General features: G+C 42.0%; 1 long non-coding RNA gene across 3 annotated transcripts in view; it reads left to right on the top strand.

The window, feature by feature from the left end:
- LOC131274630 (uncharacterized) overlaps positions 1 to 25,166 on the top strand; it is a 70,731-nt gene extending 45,565 nt beyond the window's left edge. For 2 of the 3 annotated variants that reach the window (XR_009181919.1, XR_009181917.2), the window contains 2 exons: positions 22,366 to 22,543; positions 24,685 to 25,166. This is a non-coding gene — a long non-coding RNA (uncharacterized lncRNA). Of the gene's footprint in view, positions 1 to 22,365; positions 22,544 to 23,328; positions 23,368 to 24,684 lie in introns of all 3 variants that reach the window. The other variant, XR_009181918.2, reaches the window with a different exon arrangement.
- Positions 25,167 to 27,896: the final 2,730 nt, after the last annotated feature.

Raw genomic sequence — 27,896 nt, 5'->3', positions numbered from 1 at the left:
TTTTGTCAAATGCTTTTTCTGCATCTATAGATATAATCGTGTGATTTTTTTCCTTCAATCTGTTTATATGGTGTATTACGTTGATTGATTTTCTTATGTTGAACCATCCTTGCATACCTGGGATGAATCCCACTTGGTCGTGGTGTATAATTCATTTAATGTTTTGTTGAATATGATTAGCAAGTATTTTGTTAAGTATTTTTTCATCTAGGTTCATTAGAGAAATTGGTCTGTAATTTTCCTTTCTTGTGCTGTCTTTGTTTGGCTTTGGTATTAGGGTAATGTTGGCATCATAGAAGGAATTCAACAATGTTCTTTCTGTTTCAATTTTTTGGAATAGTTTCAGCAGGATTGGTGTTAGTTCTTTCCGGAATGTTTTGTAAAATTCACCTGTGAAGCTGTCTGGCCCTGGGCTCTTCTTAGTTGGGAGATTTTTAATAACTGATTCTATCTCTTTGCTTGTGATTGATTTGTTAAGATCATCAATTTCTTCTTTTGTCAATACGGGCTGCTTACGTGTTTCTAGGAATTTGTCCATTTCCTCTAAATTGTCATTTTTGTTGAAATATAGTTTTTCAAAGTATCCTCTTATGATAGTCTTTATTTCTGTGAGGTCAGTCATGATAACTCCTTTCTCATTTCTTATTTTGTGTATTTGCATCTTCTCTCTTTTTTTCTTTGTTAGTCTTGCTAAAGGTTTGTCAATTTTGTTGATCTCAAAAAACCAGCTCTTGGTCTTGTTTATCTTTTCAAGTGCTTTCTTATTTTCTATTTCATTTAGTTCTGCTCTTATCTTTGTTATTTCCTTCCTTCTTCTTCCTGTTGGGTTACTTTGTTGTTGTTTTTCTAATTCCTTCTAATGTGCAGTTAGTTCTTCAATTTTCCCTCTTTCTTCTTTTTTGATATATGAATTTATGGCTATAAATTTCCCTCTCAGTACTGCTTTTGCTGCATCCCATAAATTTTGGCATGTTGTGTTATCATTATCATTTGATTCAAGGTAGTCATTGATTTCTTTTGAGATTTCCTCTTTGACCCACTGTTTTTCTAAGCGTGTGCTGTTTAATTTCCAAATCGTGGTGTGAAACCTGGGCTTCTGTCCCTTGGAAATTTCCAGCTTGACTCCACTGTGGTCAGAGATATTGTTTTGTATGATTTTAATATTTCTGAATTCATTCAGCCTTTCTTTGTGGCCTAGCATATGGTCTATCTTGGAGAATGATCCATGTGTGCTTGAGAAAAATGTATATCCTGCTGTGTTTGGTTGTAATGATCTATATATGTCAATTAGATCCAGCTCCTCTAATATACTGTTCAAATGTTTTGTTTCTTTAGTGATTCTCTTTTGAGATGTTCTGTCCAGAGTTGATAGTGGTGTATTAAAATCCCCCACTATAATTGTAGATGCATCTATTCTTTCACTTAGTTTTTCCATCGTTTGCCTCATGTAATTAGAGGCGCCCTTGTTAGGAGCATTAATATTTATGATCTTCTTGACAGATTTTCCCTTTCAGTAAAATGTAGTATCCTTATTTGTCTCTCACAATTGTTTCACATTTAAAGTCTATTTTGTCTGATATTAATATAGCTACTCCTGCCTTTTTTTGGTTACTGTTTGCTTGTATGATTGTTTTCCAGCCATTCACTTTCAATCTCCATGCGTCTCTGGGTCTAAGATGTGTCTCTTGTAGACAGCATATGGATGGGTCATATTTCCTTATCCAATGTCCCAGTCTGAATGTTTTGATAGGTGAGTTTAATCCATTGACATTCAGTGTTATTACTTTCAAGGAATTATTTGTGTTAGCCATATTTTGATTTGATTTGTGTTTGTCATATTTTGTTTGTATTTTTGTCCCTTCTCTTTTTGTCTTTTTTTGTTGTTGTTGTTGCTCTTATACTCTCCTCCAACTTTACCTGTCCTGTTTTTTCCTTTCTTCCTGCAGAACTCCCTTTAAAATTTTTGAAGGGGAGGTTTCTTGTTGGTATACTCTTTCAGTTTCTGTTTGTCTGAGAATATTTTGAACTCTCCATCATGTTTGAATGCTAGTTTAGCTGAATAGAGTATTCTTGGTTGGAAATTTTTTTCCTTTAGTACCTTGACTATATCATACCACTGCCTTCTTGCCTCCATGGTTTCAGATGAGAAATCAGCACTTAGTCTAATGGAGCTTCCCTTGTATGTGATGGTTTTCTTTTCTCTTGCTGCTTTTAGGATTTTCTCTTTGTCTTGAGCATTGGATAATTTGACAAGTATATGTCTTGGGGTGGGCCTGTTGGGTTTTATGACTAGTGGAGTGCGCTGTGCTTCTTGGATATGTACATCTGTCTCTTTCAGTAGATTTGGGAAGTTTTCAGCCATTATTTCCTGCTACACTCCTTCTGACCCCTTTCCCTTCTCTTCTCCTTCTGGAATGCCTATAATACGTATGTTTGAGCGTTTTGCATTGTCATTCAGTTCCCTAAGTCCTAGCTGGATTTTTTTCTATCTTTTTATTGACCCCTTCTACTATCTGTTTGATTTCTGATGTACTGTCTTCCACATCACTAATTCTCTGCTCTGCCTCTTCTAGTCTGCTGATATTTGCTGCAAGTGTATTTTTGATTTCTTGAACTGTGGTGTTCATTCCCATCATATCTGTTATCTTTTTGCGTATGTCTGCAATTTCCCCTCCACGTGATGTCTTCATGTTGTTAACCTCTTTCATTACTTCATCAAATTTGTCGGTGATAAATGTTCTGAGATCTTTCATTGCTTGTGTGAAGTTCTGCTCCCCTTCCTGATTTTTGGTTTGTTGATTGGATTCAGCCATGTTTTCCTGATTACTGGTTTGGTTTGTAGATTTTTGTTGCTTTCTGGTCATTATTTAATCTTGATGGATTTAATCAGTTCCTTAGCTTCTTTGTCTACTCTTGGAGATTAATTAGCTGTTGTTTTTGCATAAGTGTTATATCTTCTCTTTGTCACTTTGTTCTTCTTATTCTAATTTCCTGTTGTTGGTTAAGTTCACTTTAAAGGAAAGTATTAGTGCCGGGGAAAGGCAATTGTGTAAGCAAGGGAAAAGTGTAAAGTAGTATTGGTGATATATGTTAACAAAGCAAGAATATGAGATCTGGGAGGGTGGAGGTTAGATTCATGTAAATTGTGTGGAGTTATAGCAGTAGGTAGAGTACCTATTATGGGTAGATGATTGAATATGGGAGGAATATGGTATGAGCTAAAAAGCTATTGTTTTCATGAGAGAGGGAAAAAGAAAAGAAAGGTAATAATTTCAAGAGTGGATAACAGACAGAAAACAAAACAAAGGTATTAGAAATTAAGACTTAGACACTTTGTGGATCAAAGAAAGGGAGGTGGGAGGTGGAATATAGGAGAGACAGTAGATGATGGCGGATATCAAGATGTAGGGGAAAGAGGATAGTGTAGGTAGCCTAAATCAGTTCACACAGAAATGAGGCAGTGGAGGATGAGAAAACCCCAGCAAATGTGAGGTGTTTCCTGCCGCACCTGTTGTATAATTGAGTTAAAATAAAATAAGTAGAAGATGAGGGACACGAGGGAGAGAGAAAACAGAAAAAGAAAAAAATTAAAAAATAACAAAAATAAATAAAGGGGGGGAAGAGAAGAAAGGAAGAAAGGAATAGGGGGTGGGCAAAGGGTGGGGAACAGGTAGGGGAATGGGAAAAAAACAGATATACACGAACCACAATTAAAACACCAACTACACAACAACAACCACACACAAAAAAAAACCCTAAATAACTGAATAAAAAAAAGACTTTGGGGGATACGCTGTGAGAAAAGACTAGGGGATAATGCAGTGTTAGCAATCAGGACATTAAAAAAAGTAAAAAATAAGACAAAATGAAAATAAAAACAAAACAAAATGAAATGATAAAGAAAAAATGCCAACGTTGAAGGCTAGGGCATTCAAGGACCTCAGACGGACCTCAGGGCGTGATGAATTCAGGGGTGGAAAGTCTGAGATATTAAAGACTCAAGAGGTGTGATTCTCTGGGGTGTGGGCCACCAGAGTTTAGGGGTTTCAGACCTGGCAACCTCCAATCTGGTCAACAGGAAGCCTAGGAGCCCCGTAGTGTAACACAGCCCTCGGGGATCCCAACAGCTGGGCACCAGCCCTATGGGGGAAGTCAGATCCGCAAACTCTATATTATGTCTGAACCCTGCAATTCACTTACTTAGTAGGGCTCTTTAATGTGGGTATATTGTCACTTCAGCTTTTGGACAGCTCCCGCCCTGTGCTTCCACAACACTGCCACTTGAGGGCGCCTTTACACCACAGCCACTTTACTGGTACAGATCTGAAGCCCGGCCCATGATGCCGAAAACAGATTCCAAAACCGGAATTCCCAAGCTTCGCAAAATATTCCCTAATCAGCTTCCAGACGTGTCCCCCTCCCTCACTGCACCCTGAAACAACTTCCCAATTACTTCCCTTTATTGCCTACAGCCTAATTCGGTTGCAGATTGGCAGCCGGCCTTGTGGGGGTGGGGCTTCAGGCGGAAGCGCTATTATTTATGTCCGCAATCAAAAATTTCCCCCGCTTCACAACAAAACACCATCTATTTCCCCAAATCAATCCGCAAAGGCGACCCGTCGCATCAACCCACCAACAGCCCACCTAGGACTTGCGAACTCCCCAGCACCGCAGAGCCAGCAAAAAGCTGAGCCTCTGCGCAGCACTGCGGCTCCACCCACCCCCAAGAGGGAGGAACCCATGTGCAGATCTCACCTCTGGGCAATAGAACCCAAATTATATCTTATAGACCAATCCTCTCCGTTACCTTTCCACCAAATCGATGTCCAGACACTTCCTGCCCTGTAAAAATCCTGAAAAATCCCCACCTCAGAGAACCTCCAGCCATGCCCAGCCGTCTCTTCCCAGGAGAGATCGCAAGGCAAGTTCACTCAGCGACCGTCTTGCTTCTTCCTTCTCACACCCTTTAATATTTCCTGAAAATCTTCTCTCTTGCTTAGAAATTCTCTCAGTTTCTGTTTATCTGTGAATATTCTACTCTTACCCTAATATTTTTAAAATATTTATTTATTTTATTTCTCTCCCCTTCCCTCCCACCCTAGTTGTCTGTTCTCTGTCTATTTGCTGCCATGTTCTTCTTTGTCAGCTTCTTTTGTTTTCAGTGGCATGGGAATCTGTGTTTCTTTTTGTTGCATCATCTTGCTGCATCAACTCTCTGTGTGGGCAGTGCCATTACTGGGCAGGCTGAACTTTCTTTAACACTGTGTGGCTCTCCTTATGGGGTGCACTCCTTGCACGTGGGGCTCCCCTACACAGGGAACACCCCTGCATGGCATGACACTCCTTGCACACATCAGCATTGCACATGGGCCAGCTCCATTTGGGTCAAGGAGGCCCAGGGTTTGAACCACGGACCTCCCATGTGGTAGACGGATGCCCTTTCCACTGAGCCAAGCCCACTTCCTTCACCCTCATTTTTGAAAGACAGTCTTGCTGAATATAAGATTCTTGGCTGAAAGTTTTTCTCTTGTAATATTTTAAATATATCAGACCTCTGTCATTACCTCCATGGCTTCTGGTGAGAAATCAGCATGTAATCATATTGGATATCCCTTATGTTATGCATTGCTTTTCTCTTTGTCTTTGGCATCTGACATTTTGATTAGAATGTGTCTCAGAGTTGGTTTATTAAGATTTTTTTTAATGGGAGTTCATTGTGCTTCTTGGACATGGATATCTATGTCCTTCATAGGGTTGGGAAATTTTTAAACATTTTTTCTTCAAACATTCCTTCTGCCCCTTTTCCCTTCTCTTCTCCTCTTGGACATCCATGATATGTATATTTGCATGTCTTTTGCTACATTTAGTTCCTTGATTCCTTGTTCAATTTTTTTCCATTCTTCATCTGTTCTTTTGTATGTTCACTTTCAGAGAGCAGTCCTTTCTTTTGCCTCCTCAAATATGCTATTATATGATTCCAATGTTTTTAAATTTTCATTTATTGATTTCCATTCCCATAAAACCTGCAATTTTTCCATGTATTCTTTCAAATTCTTCTTTGTGCTCATGCAATGTTTTCTCAGTATCCTTAATCTCTTTAACCATCTCATTGACTTTATTAAGGAGTTTTGAACTTCTATGACTAGTTGTCTCAACTCTTGGAGGCTTATCTTGTTCCTTTAACTGGGCCATATCTTCCTGTTTCTTGGTGTGGATTATAATTTTTTGTTGTTGTCTTGGCATCTGGCTTACTAGGGTATTTATTCTGGGTGCAGTTTTTCTCCTAAGTTTAGGGCTTCCTGCTCTTTCTCCCTTTCTGTTTGTGCAGTAGGAGCCAAGCATATAGTTGGTGCAATAAGCTGTGAAGGCTTAAGCTGCCCTCCTTAGCAAGGGACTGATGAGGTTTCTCCCAACTTTCTCCATTGCCAGGGGTAGGGACAGAATCAGAGCTGTGTGGAATAATTCAAGTCATGCAGGCCTAGGCTGTAGTTACCCAGAGAGACTGATGAAGCTTCACAGCCCTTTCTCCCCTGCCTGGGGCAGGGATGGAGCTGCAGGTGTGGACAGCAGTCTATGCAGTGTGGGTCCAAGATGACTGCAGTTGCCCTAGTAGACTTCTAATTATTCAGTCTGTGTCAGCCAAAGGTACCTGCAATTACCTGGATAGGCTGGTACAGGGCTTGCCAGTGTCCTCCCTGCTGGAGGTGGGGTTGAAGCCTATGATAAGGCTACAGGCTGATCTGGATGAAAGAAACTGGTCCTTATGGTCACAGTGATTTTCAGTCAGGCTGGCTTCCCCTCATGCTGGGGGCATAGTCAAAATGGTGGCTACCAGCCTCTTTCTGACTTGGACAGGTTCATACTTTAGCTGTTCTTAGGGTTAGACTTTAACAAGCTGAATTTACTAATCAGTAGTTGAAATCAGTGGCTAACAATCTCTTCCTTCCCTGTTTTTGGGAAAATGGAACTTCCAATTCCAGCCACAGAATAGCTCTTGGGGTGGCTTGTGCTGCCATAGTAAGATATTCACTGGCCTCTGTAGCTTGGCTGGTAATTTCCTGGAAAGCCTAACACAGGTCCCCCAGCTTCCTCCCTACTGGAGGTGCGGCTGAGGCCTAGGCTACAGCTGCAATCTGATCTGGATGGGAAGATGCCTGTCCCTATCAGCACTGGGATTTTCAGTCTGCCCCACTTCCCCTCATGCCAGGTGCAGAGTTAAGATGGTGACTGCCAGCCTTTTTCTGATGACAGTATCAAACTTTAGCTGTTCTTAGGATTATACTTTAGCCCACCAAATTTACTCATCAGTAGCTGAAGTTGGTGCCCAACCATCTCTTCCTCCCCATTTTTGGGAAGTGGACCTTTCAATTCCAGTTGTGGAACAGCTTGTGCCTCCAATGGAGGATGGGCACTGGCCTCCATGGTGTGACTTGCTCTACTTACAAGCTTTCTCTGTAGATGGGCAGTCTCCTCCTCCTATTCTTTCAGGGATGTTGCAGGATGCTTTTCTGGCCTCCTGGAGCCCCCAGACAGGTGCTTCAGCTAGCTCCAGAGAGCTCTGCATGTTTACTAACTGCCCTGTAGCAGGAGCTGACTCTAGGAGCTTCTTACTCCACTGCCATCTTGCTGGTTGTCCAGTCCTATGCTTTTTTTAAGACAAATTGACCAGGAATATTTCATATCTTAGACATATGCATTTCACTGCTTACAGAGCAGAGGTGAGTTTTCTTCCCTTGTTCACTCTGGTCCTAGGGCCTTGATGCCAGGCCCACACTCTTTAGATGAAGCTGTGATTTGTCTAAACCTTAATTAGAAGCAAAAAAAAAAAATCAGCTTCAAAACACTAAATGTATCACATGTGTTTTATTGGGTGTACTAGTGATGATATAGCCTGTTCCACAGTCAGAGTCCCCTTCCCTGGACCCACTGTCTTGGGCCTCCACCTGTCTCCCTCCCTCCCCAGGGCCTCTTCTTCCCAGGCTCCCTGTCTACCAATCCCTTCCCCAGGCCACTTTTACCCTGGGCACCCCATCTATCCTTTCCCTGGATCCACTATATCTGGACTCCCAGACCTTAAAGTCAAATCATATTTTTTAAAAAAGGTTTTATTTATTTTTTTATTTTCCTCCCCCCACCTCAGATCACATTTTTAATATTTATGTGTCAGGCTTCATACTCAGGTTTCATTTATTTTGCTGCTTTCCCTACCCCATTAGCTGGGACATCAGAAACTTTAAAGAGTTAAACCTGGCTTCATCTGTCTCCAATTGTACAAGTCAATGGCTTCTCTATACTTGATTTACAGAGCAGAGATATATTATGTAAAAGGAAAAAAAAACAGGTTTTATTTATAAGACATCTCTAAGACTGACAAGGAAAATGGGAAGGGCAGGAGGCACCTATGGGCAGCTGTGGGCTCAGCCAGCTCCACATCTGGAGGGGTCAGGTCATCACCTCCTGTCCTGCCCAAGTAATCTGGCTACTGCAACCCTACCAGATGATAGCCCAAACCCCCAACTTCAGGAACAAAACTGCAGGGAATGCAGAGGAAATGGAAACTTTTATCTTTGGGACTCCAACTGGCTCTAGGAGTGAAGAGAACAGGGGTTGGTTTGTATAACACATTTAAATTGGTCAATCGCAGATTCAGCCTGAAGGAAAGTGGACAAGACTACTTCTTTTTTTTTTATTATTTTATTTTATTTCTTTCTCTCCCCACCTCAATGTCTGCTTTCTGTGTCCATTCGCTGTGTATTCTGTGTCTGCTTGTATTCTCATTAGGCAGCTCCAGAAACCAATTCTGGGACCTCCCAGAGTGTGAGAGAGGTGACTATTCTCTTGTGCCACCTCAGCTCCCTGATCTGCAGTGTCTCGTATTGTCTCTCCTCTGTGTCTTTTTGTTGTGTCATCTTGCTGCACCAGCTCTCCACATGTGCCAGCTTGCCTCATGGGCCAGCTAGCTTTCACCAGGTGACCCTGGGCGTCAAACCCTGGACTTCCTATACGGTGGATGGGAGCCCAATTGCTTGAGCCATATCCACTTCCCAAGGCTGCTTCTTGAGGTTCTGCTCCCTCAGGCCAGCTTTTGCCTCTTAGACCCTGAGATGGTGGAGCCCCACCTGGAGAGAATTTAATGAGCTGAGGGCCCACAGTTCTGTCTCATGCAAAGCCCTGCCTTGTGATGACTGAACCCTGAAAGCAAGGCTGTTCCTGGTGGGTTGGTGGGAATAAAGGGATGAATGTGCATGTAAATCCAATATGGGTTTGAGAGGTGCTGGGCCCTCCATGGGAAGGGGCCCTGCCATGGCAGGTCCCTGGGTGTTGGGTAGCTTGTAGGGGCATTAGTGCCTCCAAACACAAGGTTCCTCTTAGGGGTGCTGGCTCCCACGATGGCAGTAGGGGTGCTCTGGCTCCAGGGCCCTAGGGCTTCAGGCTTAAGCTTATTCCATAGCAATTTGTAGTGTGGAACTCCCCTCCATTCTGCTTTTATCCTGAGTGCTTGAATGTTGGAGCACAGATCTGTGACCTCCACTTGGTTCCCAAAGCTCCTATGTGCTGCTTAAACCCCGACTGGAGTGGCGCTGCCAAATGTTGAGATTCACTGCCTCACGTTGGCCTTGAAATTGGTCACAGCACAGGGCACGTTGGTGATGTATGCAAAATCAGATGCATTGGCTGTGCCAGAGGAGAATACAGTAGGGGTGGACCCATAGGCCAGCTGGAGCCTGGCTTGGGTGCCCAAGGTGGAACTTGTGAGTATCAACCCCCCAAAGCTAACTGGTGCTGCCCATGGGTGGGTGGCCTTGAGGAGAGGTTGAGGTGGGAGCTGCCAGATTTGCAGACTGGAAAGAATGGTCAGAGCTGATGGCTCCATGAGGCTGCCCACCAGGGACTCCAAATAGGGACTGGGGGGGTGACTCTAGGGTTAAAGAGGTCTTTACACTTTGGGGTAGGGTTGCAGAACCCTAGTGTGGGCAGGCTGGGGGTTTCTGGCTGAGGCAGTGCTGCCACTTGGGGTGTCTGAAGGGCCTGGTCAGATGGGAAGAAGGTGGCACTGGAGCCAGCTGGAGGCCCACAGAGCAGTAGGGGGGAGGGATGTTGTATTCATCAGGGTGATCCCAAGGTTGGAAGATGGCAGGAAACCAAGCCTGCAGATATGCTGGTTGTGAGTGGTTGTGGATTTTTTCCCCCCATTTTTCTTTATATATTGAAGTATATCACTCATACATAAAATATATAGGCAATAAGTTTATTGTAATTTTTGTGAACTTACAAAGCAAACATACATAACATCATACAGGGGTCTCATACCTCACCTTACCACAATCAATTCAGTTCCATTGGTCTATGTGTCTGTTTTTATGACAGTACCATTGCTGTTTTTAACCACTGTAGCTAGGTAATATGGTTTAAAGACCAGAAGTGAGAGTCCTCTGACTTTGCTTTTCTTTTTTAAGATGTTTCTGGCTATTCAGGACCCCTTCCTTACCCTTCCAAATAAATTTCCATTCATTTTTAAAATGCTGGTGGAATTTTTATAAGGAATGCATTCAATCTGTATATCATTTTGAGTAGAATTGGCATCTTAGTAACATTTAGTCTTCCAATCTGAGCATGGAATGTTCTTCCAAAGATTTTGGTCTTATTTATTTCTTTTAACAATGAGTTGTGGTTTTCCGAATACAAGTGCTTTACAACATGGGTTAAGTATATTCATAAATATTGAGCTTTTATCTGTCATATTTTACTTTCACCACTCTTTTTACTTCAGCTACTTTTACTAATATAATCTTCATTTTTAGACTCTCTTCCAAACCTTTCTTTCCTGTTTTTTCTTTTCAGGCTGTAACACACCCTTCAATATTTCCTGCAAAGCTAGTCTTTTGGTTATAAACTCTCTCCATTTCTTTTAATCTGTGAATATTCTAAACTCACCCTCAATTTTTAAAGACAATCTTGCTGGATATAAGGTTCTTTTCTGGCACTTTTTTTCTTGCAGTATCTTAAATATGTAATAACTCTGTCTTCTTGCCTCCATGGTTTCTGATGAGAAATTGGCATTTAATCTTATTGGGTATCACTTATGTGTTATACATTGCTTTTCTTTTGCTGCTCTCAGAATTCTTTCTTTGTCTTTGACATTTGACATTCTGATTAGTATGTGTCTCAGTTGCTATTCAGATTTATCCAGATGGGAGTGTGTTGTGCTTCTTAGATGTGCATATCCATGTCCTTCAATAGGGCTGATTAATTTTCTACCAGTATTTCTTCAAATATCCCTTCTGCCCTTTTACTCTTCTCTTTCTGGTCTACCCATGACACATATGTTTGCATGTCTCTTGCTATAATTTATTTCTCTGAGACCTTGTTCAATTTTTCCCATTCTTTTTTTTCATCTGTTCTTTTGTATGTTTGCTTTCAAAGGCCATTTCTTCAAGCTCACCAATCTTTATGCCTCCTCATCTGTTATTTTATGGTTTATGTGTATTTTTAATTTCATTTATTGTGCCTTTCATTCCCATAAGATCTGCTGGTTTTCTATGTATGCTTTCAAATTCTTCTTTGTGCTCATGCAGTGTCTTCTTAATATCCTTAATCTCTTTAGGCATCTCATTGAATTAGTTAAGGAGATTTGTTGGAACATCTCTGATTAGTTGTCTCAACGTTGTCCTTTATATCTTCTGGAGGCTTATCTTGTTCCTTCAACTGGGCCATAGCTTCCTGTTTCTTGGCATGGATTGCAGTTTTTTGTTGGTGTCTTGGCATCTGGCTTACTAAAAGTATTTATTCTGGGTGCAGTTTTCTTTTTAGTTTAGTGCTTCTTGTCCTTACTCCCTTGCTTGTTGTGTAGTAGGAACCAAAGATGTAGTTGGTGCTTTAAGCTGTGAGGCTCAAGTTGCCCTCATTTCCCCAGGGACTGATGAAGCATGTCCCAACTTTCTCCTTTGCCAGGTGTATGGACAGAGCCACAGCTGTGTGTGATAATCCAAGTTTTGCAGGCCTTAATTGTCATCACCCAGAGACTGATGATGTCTCAAGTCCTTTTCTGCCCTGCCTATGGAGGAGTGGAGCTACAGGTATGGGCAATAATCTATGCCACACATGTCCAAAATGATTGTATTTGCCCCAGTAGAGTTCCCACTATTCAGTTTCCCCACTGAATGTACCTGCAGTTACCTGGAGACGGTGGTGAGGACCCACCTGCTTCTTTCCTGCTAGAGGTGGGGCTGAAGCCTTGGCTTGGCCTGCAGGCTGATCTGAGTGAAAGAAGTTGGTCCCTACCAGCAGGGTGATTTTCAGTCAGCCCAGCTTCATCTTTGCTGGGGGCAAAGTCAAAATGGCCTACTGGCCTCTTTCTGACTTGGATAGGTTAAAACTTTAGCTGTTCTTAGGATTGTACTTTAGGCGGCCAAATTTACTAATTAGTAGCTGAAATCCGTGGCCAACCATCTCTTCCTTCCCTGTTTTTGGGAAATAGAGCTTCCAGTTCCAGTCACAGAGGAGCTCCTGAGATGGCTTGCACCACCAGTGTAGTATGATTACTGGCATCCATGGTGTGGCCTGTATTTTTCCAGAGAGTCTGGCAAAGGTCCCCCCAACTTTCTCTGGAAGTAGGACTGGGTCTTGGGCTAGAGCTGCAATCCAATCTGGATGGAAAGAAGCTGGTCCCTACCAGCACTGGGCTTTTTAGTCCATTTGCCTTCCTCGTGCATGGGGTGGAGTTAAAATGGTGGATACCAGTCTCTTCTGACTTGGATATGTTTAAATTTTAGCCATTCTAAGGACTATACTTTAGCCTGCCAAATTTACTAATCAGTAGCTGAAGCTGGTGCCCAGTTGTATCTTCCTGCCCATTTTTGGGAAGTGGAGCTTCCGTTTCCAACTGCAGAATAATCCCGAAGTGGTTTGTTCCTCCAGTGGAGGATGGGCACTGGCCTCTAGGGCATAGGGTGCTTTACTTATGAATCTTCTCTGCAGATGGGCAGTCTCCATCACTTCAATCATTATTAAAGTATTTTAATTTTTTTCATAATAATAATAATAATAAAACAGACGAATGGTGATAAATGAAAGAACCCAGATTGACTTTGTATTATTAAATTAAATTGAAATTGTTTCCTGTCTACTTTTTGCTGGATTTTGATTGTATTTCATATTCAAAACCAAGCCACAGTCTCAGTTCTCAATAGGATTAGCTATAATATAGACAGAACACACAAAGTTAAGTAAAAACAGTACCTTGTTGTATCACATATTTACACATTGTCCTGGGAGAACAAAATGGAGAAAATATTTGCCTTGGGACAACACATGATCATCTCAATACGTGCAAAAGAGGGCATTTGACAAAATACAACATCATTTCCTGATAAAATCCTTCCAAAACATAGGAATAGCAGGAAACATTCTTAATACAATAAAATACATATATGAAAAATTGAAAGCTTTTCTGCTAAGATGAGGAATAAAAGAAGGGTGTCCACTCTGTCCACTGTTATTCAATATTGTGCTACAAGTTCTGGATAGAGCCATTAGGCAAGGGGAAAAAAAGGTACCCAAATAGGAAAGGAAGATGTAAAACCACTATTCACTGATGATATAATCCTATAACTAGTACATCCCAAAAAATCTACAACTACACTCCTAGAACTAATAGACAATTTCACCAAAGTGGCTTGATACAAGGCTAATTTACAAAAATCAGTAGTGTTTATATACATTATTAATGATAAATCTGAGGGGGAAGTCAGAAAAAATTTCATTTACCATAGTTTCTAAAATAATCAAATACTTAGGAATAAGTTAAAACAAGACCATAAATTACCTATATTCAGGAAAGTATAAAACATAGCTAAAAGAAAGAATGATGATATAAATAAATGGAGGAATATTCTGGATGCATAACTGGGAAGACTAAATATCATTAAGATGTCAATTCTATGCAAACTGAACTACAGTTTTAATACAATCCCTATAAAAATTCCAACAGTCATCTTTGTGGAATTGGAGAAGCCAATTTTTAAAAATGTCTAAAAGGATAAGGGCCAAAATAGCCAAAAATATCTTTAAAAAGAATAAAGATGGAAGATTCTCACTTCCAGGCTTTAAAAGATACTATCTTGGTGCGGCGGCTTGCTCGGTCGGTAGAGGTGGGGTCTGGCTGCGGACGAGGGGTCAGTCCAGCTCTGGACGAGGGGTCGGTCCTGCTTGGGACGAAGGGTCGGTCCCACTTGGGACGAGGGGTCGGTCTGGCAGCAGACGAGGGATCGGTCTCACAAGGGGTTGCGCGGTTCGGCTGACGGGGTCGCCCGGCGAAGCCGGCGACGAAGGGGTCGCCCGGAGAAGCAGGCGACGAACTGGGGACAAGGGAGGCCAGGCCCTTGTCAGGGGCTCTCAGGACTGGAGGGTGCACAGCAGAAGAACAACCGTGGAGACAAGGTAAACATGCAAGTCCACTTTACTGAGGGAGAGGCAACAGTTTTATAGGGGCTGGGGAAGGCTGATTGGTCGAAGCCACGCCCTGTTCTGATTGGTTGCCGGCGAAAGGTCAGTGGGTGGTACTGGATGGGGGAGGGGTGGTGGTTAGGGATTGGCTGTCGCTGTTGCTGGGGGAAGGGGCAGGGTTTAGGGATTGGTGGCTGCTGTTGCTGGGGTGGAGGGCAGACTTGAGTTTCCCGCCCACGCCTGGCTGTTGCTGCTGTCGGGGGAAGGGAAAAGGGCAGACTGGATTTTTCCACCCACGCCTGGCTGTTGCTGCTGTCGGGGGAGGGGAAAAGGGCAGACTGGATTTCTCCGCCCATGCCTGGCTGTTGCTGCTGTCGGGGGAGGGGAAAAGGGCAGACTGGAATTTTCCGCCCTGCGCCTGGCTGTTGCTGCTGTCGGGGGAGGGGAAAAGGGCAGACTGGAATTTTCCGCCCTGCGCCTGCGCAGGTAGAAAGAAGAAGAAGGGTGCCACCCCACAGGCATTGGGTGGCGCCATCCGGGAGGAGGGGCGGCCGCGGAAGCATGGCTGCCGAGAAGGGGAGACCCGAGGGCACTCTGCGCCCATGCCGAGCTCCCTTCAGGGGTGGCAGTGAGTCCGACCAGCCACCCTATTATGGGGGCAGCGGCTTGGCCTGCCGCGGCTGCTCCCCCGCCAGGCCAGCAAACCACACTTCAGCCCGAGGGGTGACCGCATCTTGTTACAGAGGTAATAACAGCTTGGTACTTGAATAAAGACAGACAGATTGCCAAATGGAATCAAACCAAGTGCTCAAAACAAGACCTTCAAATCTATGGTTAAGTGATTTTTCACAGAGCTGTCAAAGCTACTCGGCCAGGTCAGTACAGCCTCTTCAACAAATGGTACTGGGAAAACTGGATATTCTTACCTAAAGAAAGTGCCCCCTATCCCACACCTTATTAAAAAATGAACTCAAAATGGATCAAACAACTAAATATAAATGCAAGGACAATAAAACTCCTAGAACAAAAAAATTAGGTCAGCATCTTTAGTACCTTGTGGTACATGGTGGTTCCATGGAGATTACACCCAAAGCACAGGCAATAAAGAAAAAATAGGTAAATAGGACTTTCTCAAAATTGAACACTTTTGTGCTTAAAAAATTTTACTATGATGGTGAAAAGGTAGCCAAATCAATGAGAAAATATCTTCAGAATCCACATATTTGACAAGGGTTTATTTCCACATTATATAAAGAGATCACACAACTTGACAAAATGGCAAGCAACCCAATTTTTAAAAAGCCAAAAGACTAGAAAATTTTCCAAAGAGGTAATACTAATGGCCAAAATGCATGTGAAAAGATGCTCAACCACCACACCAGGGAGCCAAGAGTGCCTACAACTGCATGCAGGAGAATTGCATCCATCATCCATGTGGAATCTAAGCCCCATCTCAATATAGAGGTGGAGTGGACATAACCATCCCAGGGTCCACAGGATGGAGGAATAGAGTATGGATTAGAGTGGACTTACTGATATTCTATTCTGGAACTATTGTGATTAGTAATGGAAGAAAAGGTAGCATTAATGTGGAGAAAGTGGCCATGGTAGCTGCTGAGAGTAGGGAGAGGGAAGAAGAGATATGATGTGGGGGCATTTTCAGGATGTCCAGGGACAGTTCCTGGACATCATATGTCCTCCCATGGCCCACTGGGTGGACTGGGTGAGAGTGTAAACTACAATGTAACCACTATCCCTGTGGTGCAGCAGTGCTCCAAAATGTATTCACCAAATGCAATGAATGTGCCACAATGATGAAAGAAGTTGCTGATGTGGGAGGAGTGGGGTGGGGGGGTGGAGGGTATATGGGGACCTCATATTTTTTTATGTAACATTAAAAAATAAAAAAAAGAAAAACTGGGGTATCAAAAAATGAAAAAATGAAAAAGTTTTGTTTTTGACATTTTGCCTTTCATCACTGCTATAGGTATTGTCCTGCATGTACAGTGGCAAGGCAATTTCTTCCATTTCTTCCTCAGTGTCTACATCCTTTCTTTTTTTCCCTAATTATTAAGTTTGTCTTCACATAAGTTTTAGATCACAGTAATTCACATGTACAGTATATGGTACTCCCACATATCCAACATCATTTTGTGCCTTCCCCAGCAATGATCCTTTTATGTGTTCATATTATTTTTGCTGCAGCTGTTGTACAAATATTGAAACAATAGCTTTCAAACATGGTTCCATTTGAGTTTACATTATGCTTTGTATTTTTGACTATACAATTTTCTAAATTTTTAGTTATTTTATGTTTTACATTATGGTTTGCATTTTTAGCCTATAGACATTTATACATTTTTTGTGTAATTTAACATGTTCTATATCCATAATTGAATGTCTTGTGGAACACTTTTATTGCCGCACAGTTACACTGATTCCATCTATTCAACCCCTCTTTCCCCTCCCATCAGGGCCCACCACAACAATCAATCTTCATTACTTGAAGACCATATTCAGAGATACTTGCAGCAATGTTGAGGACTTGACATACTTGACTACCCGAACCCATTGGGAACCACCAATTCTCTTGAAAGATACAATTCCCTTTGTTTCAGAACATCAATCCTGCCCAGGATGTGTGTATACCTTCACTCTCATTGTATGGGTCTCCACCCAATGATATAACGCACTATGACAAAATGAACACTCACACACTCCCTAGAAGCCTGCCCTGTGTCAGATGCCCCCCCTTAAGCATCTTAAACAGGTAATCTTCCATACTATATTTTCTAAAGAGTTTTTCTGCATTATAATTTTAACCATATACCTGACAATCTCCTATGTTCAAATGTTCCCCCAATTTCTTGGGCCATCTGCCCCATCCTCCCATCCCTAGCCCCCCTCAAGCCCACAAAGTCCCATCCTAAGCCCCCATTTTATCCCTTCCCTGTATAAATACTTACCTCCAGCTTATCATAGATTTCTTTTACATCTCTAGTTAAATTTATTCCTAGGTATTTGATTTTGTTTACTATTGGAAATGGTATTTGATTCCTGATTTCCTCCTCAGATTGATCATTATTGGTGTATAGAAATGCTACTGATTTTTTGCGCATTGATCTTGTAACCTGTGGCTTTACTGAACATCATTTATAAGTTCTAGAAGCTTTCTTGTAGACTCCTCGGGGTTTTCTATGTATAGGATCACATTATCTGCAAATAGTGAAATTTTGACTTCTTTCTTTCCAATTTGGATGCGTTTTATGTCTGGTGATTGCCTCAGTGCTTGAACAAGTACTTCTAAGACTCTGTTACATAGAATGGGTGATAATAGGCATCCTTGTCTTGTTCCTGATCTTAGAGGGAAAGATTTTAGGATTTCACCATTGTAAATGATGTTAGCTGTGGGTTTATTTTTTTTAAGATTTATTTATTTATTTCTCTCCCCTCCCACCACCACACTGGTTGTCTGTTCTCTGTGTCTATTTGCTGCATCTTCTTTGTCCACTTCTGTTGTTGTCAGCAACATGGGAATCTGTGTTTCTTTTTGTTGCGCCATCTTGTTGTGTCAGTTCTTCATGTGTGCAGCACCATTCCTGGGCAGCCTGCACTTTCTTTCATGCTGGGCGGCTCTCCTTATGGGGTACACTCCTTGTGCATGGGGCTCCCCTACGTGGGGGACATCCCTGCATGGCATGGCACTCCTTGTGTGCATCAACACTGCACATGGTCCAGTTCCACACAAATCAAGGAGGCCCAGGGTTTGAACCACGGACCTCCCATGTGGTAGATGGATGCCCTAAACACTGGGTCAAGTCTGCCACCCTCCTTCAATCTTTTATATGATATATTACATTAATTGAGTTTCTTATGTTGAACCATCCTTGCATACCAGGAATGAATCCCACTTGGTCATGTGTTGTTGAATACGATTAGCAAGTATTTTGTTGAGGATTTTCACGTCTACGTTCATTTCAGAGATTGGTGTGTAATTTTCCTTTATTGTGGTATCTTTGTTTGGCTTTGGTACCAGAGTAATCTTGGCATAATAGAATGAATTAGGCAATGTTCCTTCTATTTCAATTTTTTTGAAGATTTAAGAAAGATTGGTGTTAGTTCTTTCTGGAATGTTTGGTGGAATCACCTGTGAAGCTGTCTGGCCCAGGGCTCTTCTTAGTTGGGAGGTTTTAATGACTGATTCTATCTCTTTACTTGTGTTTGGTTTGGTGAGATCATCAATTTCCTCTTTTGTCAATGTAGACTGCTTATTGTTTCTAGGAATTTGTCCATTTCCTCTAAATTGTCCTTCTTGTTGGAATATAGTTTTCAAAGTATCATCTCATGATAGTCTTTATTTCTGTGGGGTCAGTGGTGATATCTCCTTTCTCCTTTCTTATTTTGTGTATTGCATCTTCTCTCCTTTTTTCTTTGTTAGTCTAGCTAAGGTTTTGTCAATTTTATTGATCTTCTCAAAGAACCAGCTCTTGGTTTTATTTTTTCAAGTGCTTTCTTATTTTCTATTTCATTTAGTTCTGCTCTTATCTTAGTTATGTCTTTCTTTCTTCTTCCTTTGGAATTAGTTTGTTGGTTTTTTTTACTAATTCCTCCAAGTGTGCAGTTAGTTCTTCAATTTTAGCTCTTCTTTTTTGATGTATGAATTTATGGCCATAAATTTCCCTCTCAGTACTGCTTTTGTTGCATCCCATAAGCTCGGGTATGTTGTGTTATCATTTTCAATAGTTTCAAGGTAGTTATTAATTTCTTTTGGGATTTCCTCCTTGACCCACTGTTTTTATAAGGGTGTGTTGTTTAAGTTCCATTCTTGGTGCCAAATCTAGGTCCCTGGCCCTAGCATATTTCCAGCTTCATTCCACTGTGGTCAGAGAAATTATTTTGTATGATGTCAATCTTTCTGAATTCATTGAGACTTTTTCTGTGGCCTAGCATGTGGTCTATCTTGGAGAATGATCCATGTGCACTTGAACAGAATGTATATCCTACTATATTTGAGTATAATGTTCCATATATGTCTGTGAGGTCCAGCTCCTCTAATATATTGTTCAAAAGTCTTTGCTTCTTTATTGATTCTCTTTTGAGATGTTCTGTCCAAAGTTCATAGTGATGTATTAAAGTCCCCCACTATAATTGTAGAAGCATCTATTCCTTCACTTAGTTTGTCCAGTGTTTCCTCACATATTTCAAGTCTCCCTTGTTAGGAGCATAAATGTTTATGATTGTTCTTTCTTCTTGAAAGATTATCCCTTTCACTAATATGTTGTGTCCATCTTTGTCTCTCACTATTTTTTGCATTTAAAGTCTATTTTGTCTGATATTAATATAGCTACTCCTGCCCTTTTTTGGCCATTGTTTGTTTGTAAGATTGTTTTTCAACCATTCACTTTCAACCTCCTTGAATCCCTTGGTCTGAGATGCGCTTCTTGTAGAGAGCATATAGATGGTTCATAGTTCCTTATCCAATCTTCCAGTCTGAGTCTCTTGACAGGTGAGTTTAATTGATTGACATTCAGTGTTAATATTTTCAAGGAATTTCTTATGTTAGCCATATTTTCTTTGGCTTTGTGTTTGTCATATTTTGTTTGATTTTATCTGTGTTTGTCTTTTTTGTTGCTCTTACACTCTGCTCCAACTCTGTCTTTCTTGGTTTTTTCTTTCTTCCTGTAGAACTCCCTTTAGTATTTCTTGAAGGGCAGGATTCTTGTTTGCATACTCTCTTAGTTTCTGTTTATCTGTAAATATTTTGAACTCACCATCATTTTTGAATGCTAACTTTGTTGGGTAGAGTATTCTTGGTTGGAATTTTTTTTCTTTTAGGACCTTGACTATGTCATACCACTGCCTTCTTGCCTCCATGGTTTCAGATGAGAAATCAGTGCTTAATGTTATGGAGCCTCCTTTGTATGTGATGGCTCTCTTTTCTCTTGCTACTTTTAGTGTTTTCACTTTGTCTTGATTATTGGATAATTTGACAAGTGTATGTCTTGGGGTAAGCCTGTTGAGATGTATGCTGTTTGGGGTGCGTTGTGCTTCCTGAATAATGTACATCCATTTCCCTCAATAGGTTTGGGAAGTTTTCAGCCTTTATTTCCTCCATCACCACTTCTGTCCCCTTTCCCTTCTCCTCCTTCTAGGATACCTATAATGTGTATGTTTGTGTGTTTTGCATCATCATTCAATTTCCTCCATCCCTGCTGGATTTTTTCTATCTTTTTATCCATCAGTTCTGCTATCTCTTTGATTTCAGATGTACTGTCTTCCATATCACTAATTCTCTCCTCTGCCTCTTTGAGTCTTCTGTTATTTGCTGAGAGTGTATTTTTGATTTCTTGAATTGTGCTGTTCATCACCATCATATCCATTATCTTTTTGTGTATATCAATTTCTTCTGTATTCTCCTCAAGTGTTTTTTTCATATTCTTTTTTTTTAAAGATTTATTTTTATTTATTTAATTCCCCTCCCCTCCCCCGGTTGTCTGTTTTCTGTGTCTTTTTGCTGCGTCTTGTTTCTTTGTCTGCTTCTGTTGTCAGCGGCATGGGAAGTGTGGGCGGTGCCATTCCTCTGCAGGCTGCTCCCTCCTTCGTGCTGGGCGGCTCTCCTTATGGGTGCACTCCTTGCACGTGGGGCTCCCCTACGTGGGGGACACCCCTGCATGGCATGGCACTCCTTGCGCGCATCAGCACTGCACATGGGCCAGCTGCACACGGGTCAAGGAGGCTCAGGGTTTGAACCGCGGACCTCCCATGTGGTAGACGGATGCCCTAACCACTGGGCCAAAGTCTGTTTCCCTTTTTCATATTCTTAATCTCTTCCTTCCCTTCATTGAATTGGTCCCTAATATATGTTTCAAGAGCTTTAATTACTTGTTCTATGTTCTGCTCCTCTTCCTGCTTTTTACTGTGTTCATTGGATTGGTGCATGTTTTCCTGATTATTGGTTTGGTTTGTAGTTTTTTGTTGCTGTCTGGTCATCATTTTATGTTGACAGGTTTAATCAGTTGCTTAGCTTCTTTGTGGAGGGGTTTAATTAGTTGTTTTTGTGTGTGTTAAGTCTTCTCTTTGTCACTTTGTTCTTCTTATTCTATTTCCTTGTTGTTGTCTAAGTTCACTTGAAGGAAAATATTAGGGCCAGAGAAAACAAAAGGAGTAAGAAAATAAAATGAATAATAGTAGTATTGATATACTACTATTGTATATAGTATTGATATACTACTATAGTAAGTATTAACAGAAGAAACATGTGAGATCTAGGAGAATGGATATTAGATTCATGTGAGCTCTGTAGAGTTATAACAGTAAGTAAAGCAGAGAATGTATAATGAGACAGAAACTGAATATGGGGAGGAATATATTGTGAATTAAAAGGCCACTGTGTTCAGGAGAGATGGAAAGAGAAAAGAAAGGACAATAATATAAAGAGTGAATATAAGACAGAACACAGAACAAAGGTATTAGAAATAAAAAGTCAGAAAAATAGGGGGGCAAACAAAGAGAGGTGTAATGTAAGAGAAACAATAAATGATGGTGGATAGAAAGATGTAGAGGAAAGGGGATAGTGTAGGTGGCCAAAATCAATACACACAGAAAAGAGAAAGTTGAGGATGAAGAAATACAGCAAATGTGAAGTGCTCCCTGCAGCACCTAATATAAAAAGAATAAAAAAGAAGAGAAAGAAAGAAAAGGAAAAAAGGGACAAAAGGGAGGGGGAAGCAAGCAACAAGAAGAAAAAGAGAGAAAAATAAAAACAGAAAAAATGGCCTTCAGGGGATAAAGAGGAAGGAAAAAGAACCGAAACCATGAAAATATCAGACAAAGCTTCGAGCAAGGGAATACTCTTTTCAGTTAAATAAAATGCTTAGGAATCTGACATTTGGTCTTTCTCCCTTCTCACTTCTCTTTCAGGGCAGCAGGAAAGCTACCTGAGAGGTCTGGTAGGAGATTCGAGAGGGTTCTTGTTGAACCAGCTCCACACAGAAAACAATGACTTAATTTCCAGAGAGAGAGCACCCACACCTCACCAGGAACCCCAAGTATGCTATTGGAAGCTTGGAATGCACCTCCTTCAGTCCCTCTCCTTAAGGTGTGCTACAAGAGGGCTAGTTGATTTTCTGAGTCCACCTTCTCCCAGACCAAGTTTCCTATCCCAGGGTATTTAGGTGAATAGGCTTTCTCAGCAGATTCGCCACTCCTTTCTTCCCAGGCTCTCCCCAAGCTAGCCGGTATGCTCCTCCAAGTGGGAAAATAAAAAGAACAGAAGTGGGGGGAGTCACCAGAATATTGAACCCATATTAGCCAGGCCCCCCTGCTGCACCCCCCACAAATCCCTCCCACCCACAGAATCAGTCCAAAACTGGAGGGCTAGGGCAATCCCAGACCTCCAGGAGTGCTGGACTAGGGAAAGGAAAATCTGGGACACTGCAAACCCAGGGTATGAAGGTCCATGGAACACGGGCTATGGGGCCTCAGGAGACACTGACTTGGGGACCACACATCCAGGGACCATAGGGCCCAGGAATACTGCTGCACAACCGACAGTTCTCAGGGCATACCGCAGCTGCCAGCCCCAGAGGGAAGGGTCCCACCAGCCCACAGCTTCCAACCTCTGTACTTGTAACCTGCAATTCTACCTTTAGCAAATGCTACCTCTGTCACTGTCTCTCCAAATCAATATCCACACACCCTCCACCCTGCAAGCCCCCAAGACAGCCCACTCTGGCAAGACCCCATCCCCACTTGGCCACCTCTTTGCAGGAGAGACTGTAAGGTGCACTCACTCAGACACCATCTTGTCCTGCCTCTCCTAGCTTGTTATTCTAACCTTCCCCTTCCCAATTTCCTTTCTGAGTCATGATCTGATGATTTTAGCACAAGTACCTGAGAAATACCAAGAAGCTTGTTGCCAAGGTAATTTATTTTTATATTTCATAAAACATCAACTTTCATGCTCAAACATGGTAACCCAAGTTGGGACACCACTTGGAACACAGCTAAGTGAAAAATCATGACATGAAAGTGGGCTGAGAACTGTGGTCAGGAGACTTGCAGCTGTGAGCAACAGAAAGAAAACCGCTGTGAACTTAGCACCACCAAACAGAATCTTCTGGGATCTTGTTACCCTGTGCAGGGGCATTTCCAACAGAAGGCCCCTCCACCCCCAGTCCTGTGCCACAAGGAGATACAGGTCTCTGTGAGGAGGTGATTTATGTGAGTGCACAAGCAAGGAACTGGGGGATCTTCCCAAAACCTGTTCAAAGTGAGAATGGGAGCCAGGGCTTTTATAGGCAAAGGAGAGGGCTAGGGGAGAAGTAAAACAAGTAAAAAAACAAACATAGTGAAGACTAGATATTCCAGGGGCCTTGTGAGGAGGATACATGCAATTTCTCAGGCCTGTGTTCTCTCAAGCACATTCACTTTGTCCTTGGTTTCAGCACCAAATAAGTCAGAGTTTAGAAAGTGTTGTGCAGGTGCTTACATGCCAGTCTCCATGACTCCTTTCTCAGTGAGCACTCAAGGATATCAAGGTTTTTATCCTCTGAGGTAAGTTACAGATTTCCTGGGTCACAAGATACTCCTGACACCATTCTGTTTGGTTTTGCTTTGAGGTTTTTATTCCAGTAAGCAAAACTGAGAAGGTTTGGTTAATATTCTTCAGGGAACCAGATGCAAAGTGTAAGCTTCTAAAATTAGACTGATTGAAAACTAGTTCAGTTATGTCTGGGAAGACCCAGAGCTGCTTAAGTGAAGAAATTTTTATGAAGTGTATATTCTAGCTATCAGTCTCACTTAAGGAATCAAGTAGCAATAGATCCATTACAGGAGTGATCCTTCACAGCCTGCATGGTTTCCTCTAGGTCTCAGGCACGTCTCAATGTTCATTTCCACATTCTGGTGCGTTCCTTAATTCTGTGAGGCTGACCCTTCTCCTGACCCTACAATGCCTACTGAGCTTCATTCCTCACCTGCAGGGGGTTGTCTATATCCAGGGCACAGATGGAAATTTCCAAGATTACTTGATGATTGCCTTCCATCTACACATCCTATAGGAGCTTATATGCCTAATTCCTGTTAGGTCTCTATTTAGAAAAACTGTAATTCAGACAAAAACCACTTGCAGCCTTCTAGGAGATTTGGTTATGGTTTTGGGGTAGGCAACAGAGTAGGAAGGACACTACAAACATTTCATTCCATTTGCAAGTCTACAATAAATGAATTGTTTTTCAGAAAATATATGCTTCTGTGAACTACCATTCTTCTCTGGAAGATGACATCTGAGGGGGATCATTTGGCCCTTTGCCCAGAGACCTGAAGGTCACTGGAACACTGAGTCATGTTTAGGACTTGCTCATGGAGATGCTGCTGAAGATAAGAAGACACGGACTTGAGTGCAAGGGTCACTTGGTCCCCACAGAGGTCACATGATCCCCAGCAGACTCTTGCAGCCACCACGCAACTAGGCCATGGCTCTGTTTCTCTGGGATTCCTCTTTGTTCCTGGTCTTTCTAAGCACCAGGACACATTCCAACGGCCCAAACAGGAAAAGCGGGAGTTGCATTACTTGCCATGATCTTTCAGAAAGCAGCTGTGTGTGTTTCTGTGCTTGTGCATATGTGTGTCTGTGGGTGGGTATGAGACAGAGAGAGAGGGAGAAAGAGAGGAATAGAATGTATGTGTATGTGACAATAAACATTCTCAATTTTCTCTGACTCCTATTAAGATAATAAAAGCATTATCGGGAAACGGACTTTGGCCTAGTGGTTAGGGCATCCGTCTACCATATGGGAGGTCCCCAGTTCAAACCCCGGGCCTCCTTGACCCGTGTGGAACTGGCCATGCGCAGTGCTGATGCACGCAAGGAGTGCCGCGCCACGCAGGGGTGTCCCCAGCGTAGGGGAGCCCCACGCGCAAGGAGTGCGCCCCGTAAGGAGAGCCGCCCAGTGCGAAAGAAAGTGCAGCCTGCCCAGGAATGGCGCCGCCCACACTTCCTGTGCCGCTGACGACAACAGAAGCGGACAAAGAAACAAGATGCAGCAAATAGACACCAAAAACAGACCTCCAGTAGAGGGGGGGAAATTAAATAAATAAATAAATCTTTAAAAAAAAAAAAGCATTATCAACTACTCACTGATTGCCTGGACCCATTAGAAAATTCATAGGTATGTCCTCATAAACACATGTAATTATTGCCATTCAAAGGTGAGGAAAATGAGTATTAGAGAAAAAAATAAGTAGCAAGCATGAAATTTGAAATTGGTCAGCTTCTGATTTCAATCCCAAGTACCCTTTTTGTGTGAACATCTTTGATTCAGTTAAACTCTCAGTGCCAGTTTTCTCAATGTACCATGATAATGCATCTACTGTACTCCTGAAAACATATTTTGATCATTTTTAAATTACATGTTATTAAATGAAATAGATACAAGAAGGAGGAGTTTGCAAAGAAAGCAGAAAACTTTATCAGTAGGCACAATGGATTGAAGTTACAAAGCTCATTATAACTGAAAAAATGATGTCCTGTAAAAGAAGAGGACCAAGTTTGGTCTCTTCCCAGCAGGTGTGAGAAATACTGGGGGTGGGCAGGTATTGACTGTAAAGGGGCATGAAGGAAAAATTCTTTGGTTGGTTTGTTGGTTTCATTGGGGTAGGCCTTTGTCAAAGTGTACTGGTGTGAACAGGTGAATGGTCTGGCTTGTATCTATATGAATTAAATCTCTATATAATTGAGAAAATGATTATTAGCTGAGTAATATTCCATTGTATGTCTATACCACAACTTATCCATTCATCTCTTTTTTTTAATGAGAAATTTTATCATTTTTTACATGGTTATTATAATTTTATTTTTTTTCAATTTATTTTTTTAATATTACATTAAAAAAATATGAGGTCCCCATATACCTCCCACCCCCTCACCACACTTCTCCCCCCATAACAACAATCTCCTCCATCATCATGAGACATTCATTGCATTTGGTGAATACATCTCTGAGCACCGCTGCACCTCATGGTCAGTGGTCCACATCATAGCCCACACTCCCCCACATTCCACCCAGTGGGCCATGGGAAGACATACAATGTCTGAAAATGCCCCCACATCACATCTCTTCCTTCCATTCCCTATCCCCAGCAGCCACCATGGCCATTTTCTCCACACCAATGCCACATTTTCTTTTATTACTAATCACAATAGTTCATGAATAGAATATCAGTAAGTCCACTCTAATCCATACTCTATTCCTCCATCCAGTGGACCTTGGAATGTTGTGTCCACTCCACATCTATATTAAGTGGGGGCTTAGATTCCACATGGATGCAGGCTGCAATCCTCCTGCTTTCAGTTGTAGGCACTCTTGGCTCCCTGGTGTGGTGGTTGACCTTCTTCAACTCCATGTTAGCTGAGAGGGGTAAGTCCAATGCACCAGAGTGTAGGAGCTGCAAGTCTTTTAAGGCTTAGGACCTGGCTATCACATAGTCAGTCCAGAGATTCAGGTCCCCTGGGTATATATTAAACCCCAGCACCAACTACAGTTCTGGTAAAAGTAAAAGGAGAGGCTTTGGACAAAGATCACATCTGAGTCCAGCTCCATCACACAGAAACACAAACTCCAAAGCAGGGCCAACTGACATGGCACTAAACTCCATCTGCCATGACCATAGAAGCTGTGGGTCTCTGTAGCCATCAGAAGAACCAATACCCAGGGTTGTATCTACTTTATCTGTCTCTGGGACTCTGCTCAGGGGTGCATAAGGGCAACCCCTCTGATAACCTCCTGGCTCTTTTTGGAGACTCATAGCCATATAAATTCATTTGTCCTTTCCATTTCCCCCTTGATTCAGATCAAAATGTATTTTTAACTCCTGGTATTATATGTAGACTGAGCTATTCTGCTGGTCTGAGTTGACCCTTTTATTCAAGGTCATTTTCTAGTTACATCATCAGCTGGTATTTGGTAGTAATCCCTTGGTGCCAGGGAGGCTCATCCCTGGAAGTCATGTCCCATGCTGGGAGGAAGGCAACACATTTATAAGCTGAGTTTGACTTTGAGACTGGCCACATTTGCGCAATACGGAGGCTCTCAGGAGGTAACTCTTAGGCACCCTGCAGCTCTAGGCTTTGTTCTTATTTCAGGTGCACAGGCTCACAAGCATAGTCATTAGTATCAAGGTCTCCTTGTTGGACCTTCATTCTCTTTTGGTCTTTGCCATTGCACTTGGGGGATTGTTGCTGTTTCTTTAGGGACTGTGATAGAGCTCCCATGGCTAGGAACGCAGCACTCCCTCAGTTGTTTTTAATTTATATCCACTATGAAAATATCCAAACATTTTTATGCACCCTGGGTATATTCCCTGTAGAAATCCCTGCCAACCATGTGTTCCCTGTCAATAACATCCCACACCAGTATTCCTCCCCTGCCATTGTTGAACCTCTCTGTGAT

The sequence above is a fragment of the Dasypus novemcinctus genome, chromosome 19, assembly GCF_030445035.2.
Source record: "Dasypus novemcinctus isolate mDasNov1 chromosome 19, mDasNov1.1.hap2, whole genome shotgun sequence".
Taxonomy (NCBI): Eukaryota; Metazoa; Chordata; class Mammalia; order Cingulata; family Dasypodidae; genus Dasypus; species Dasypus novemcinctus.
Note: the sequence above shows the minus strand (reverse complement) of the source record. Positions and strands in the feature narration are given on the sequence as shown.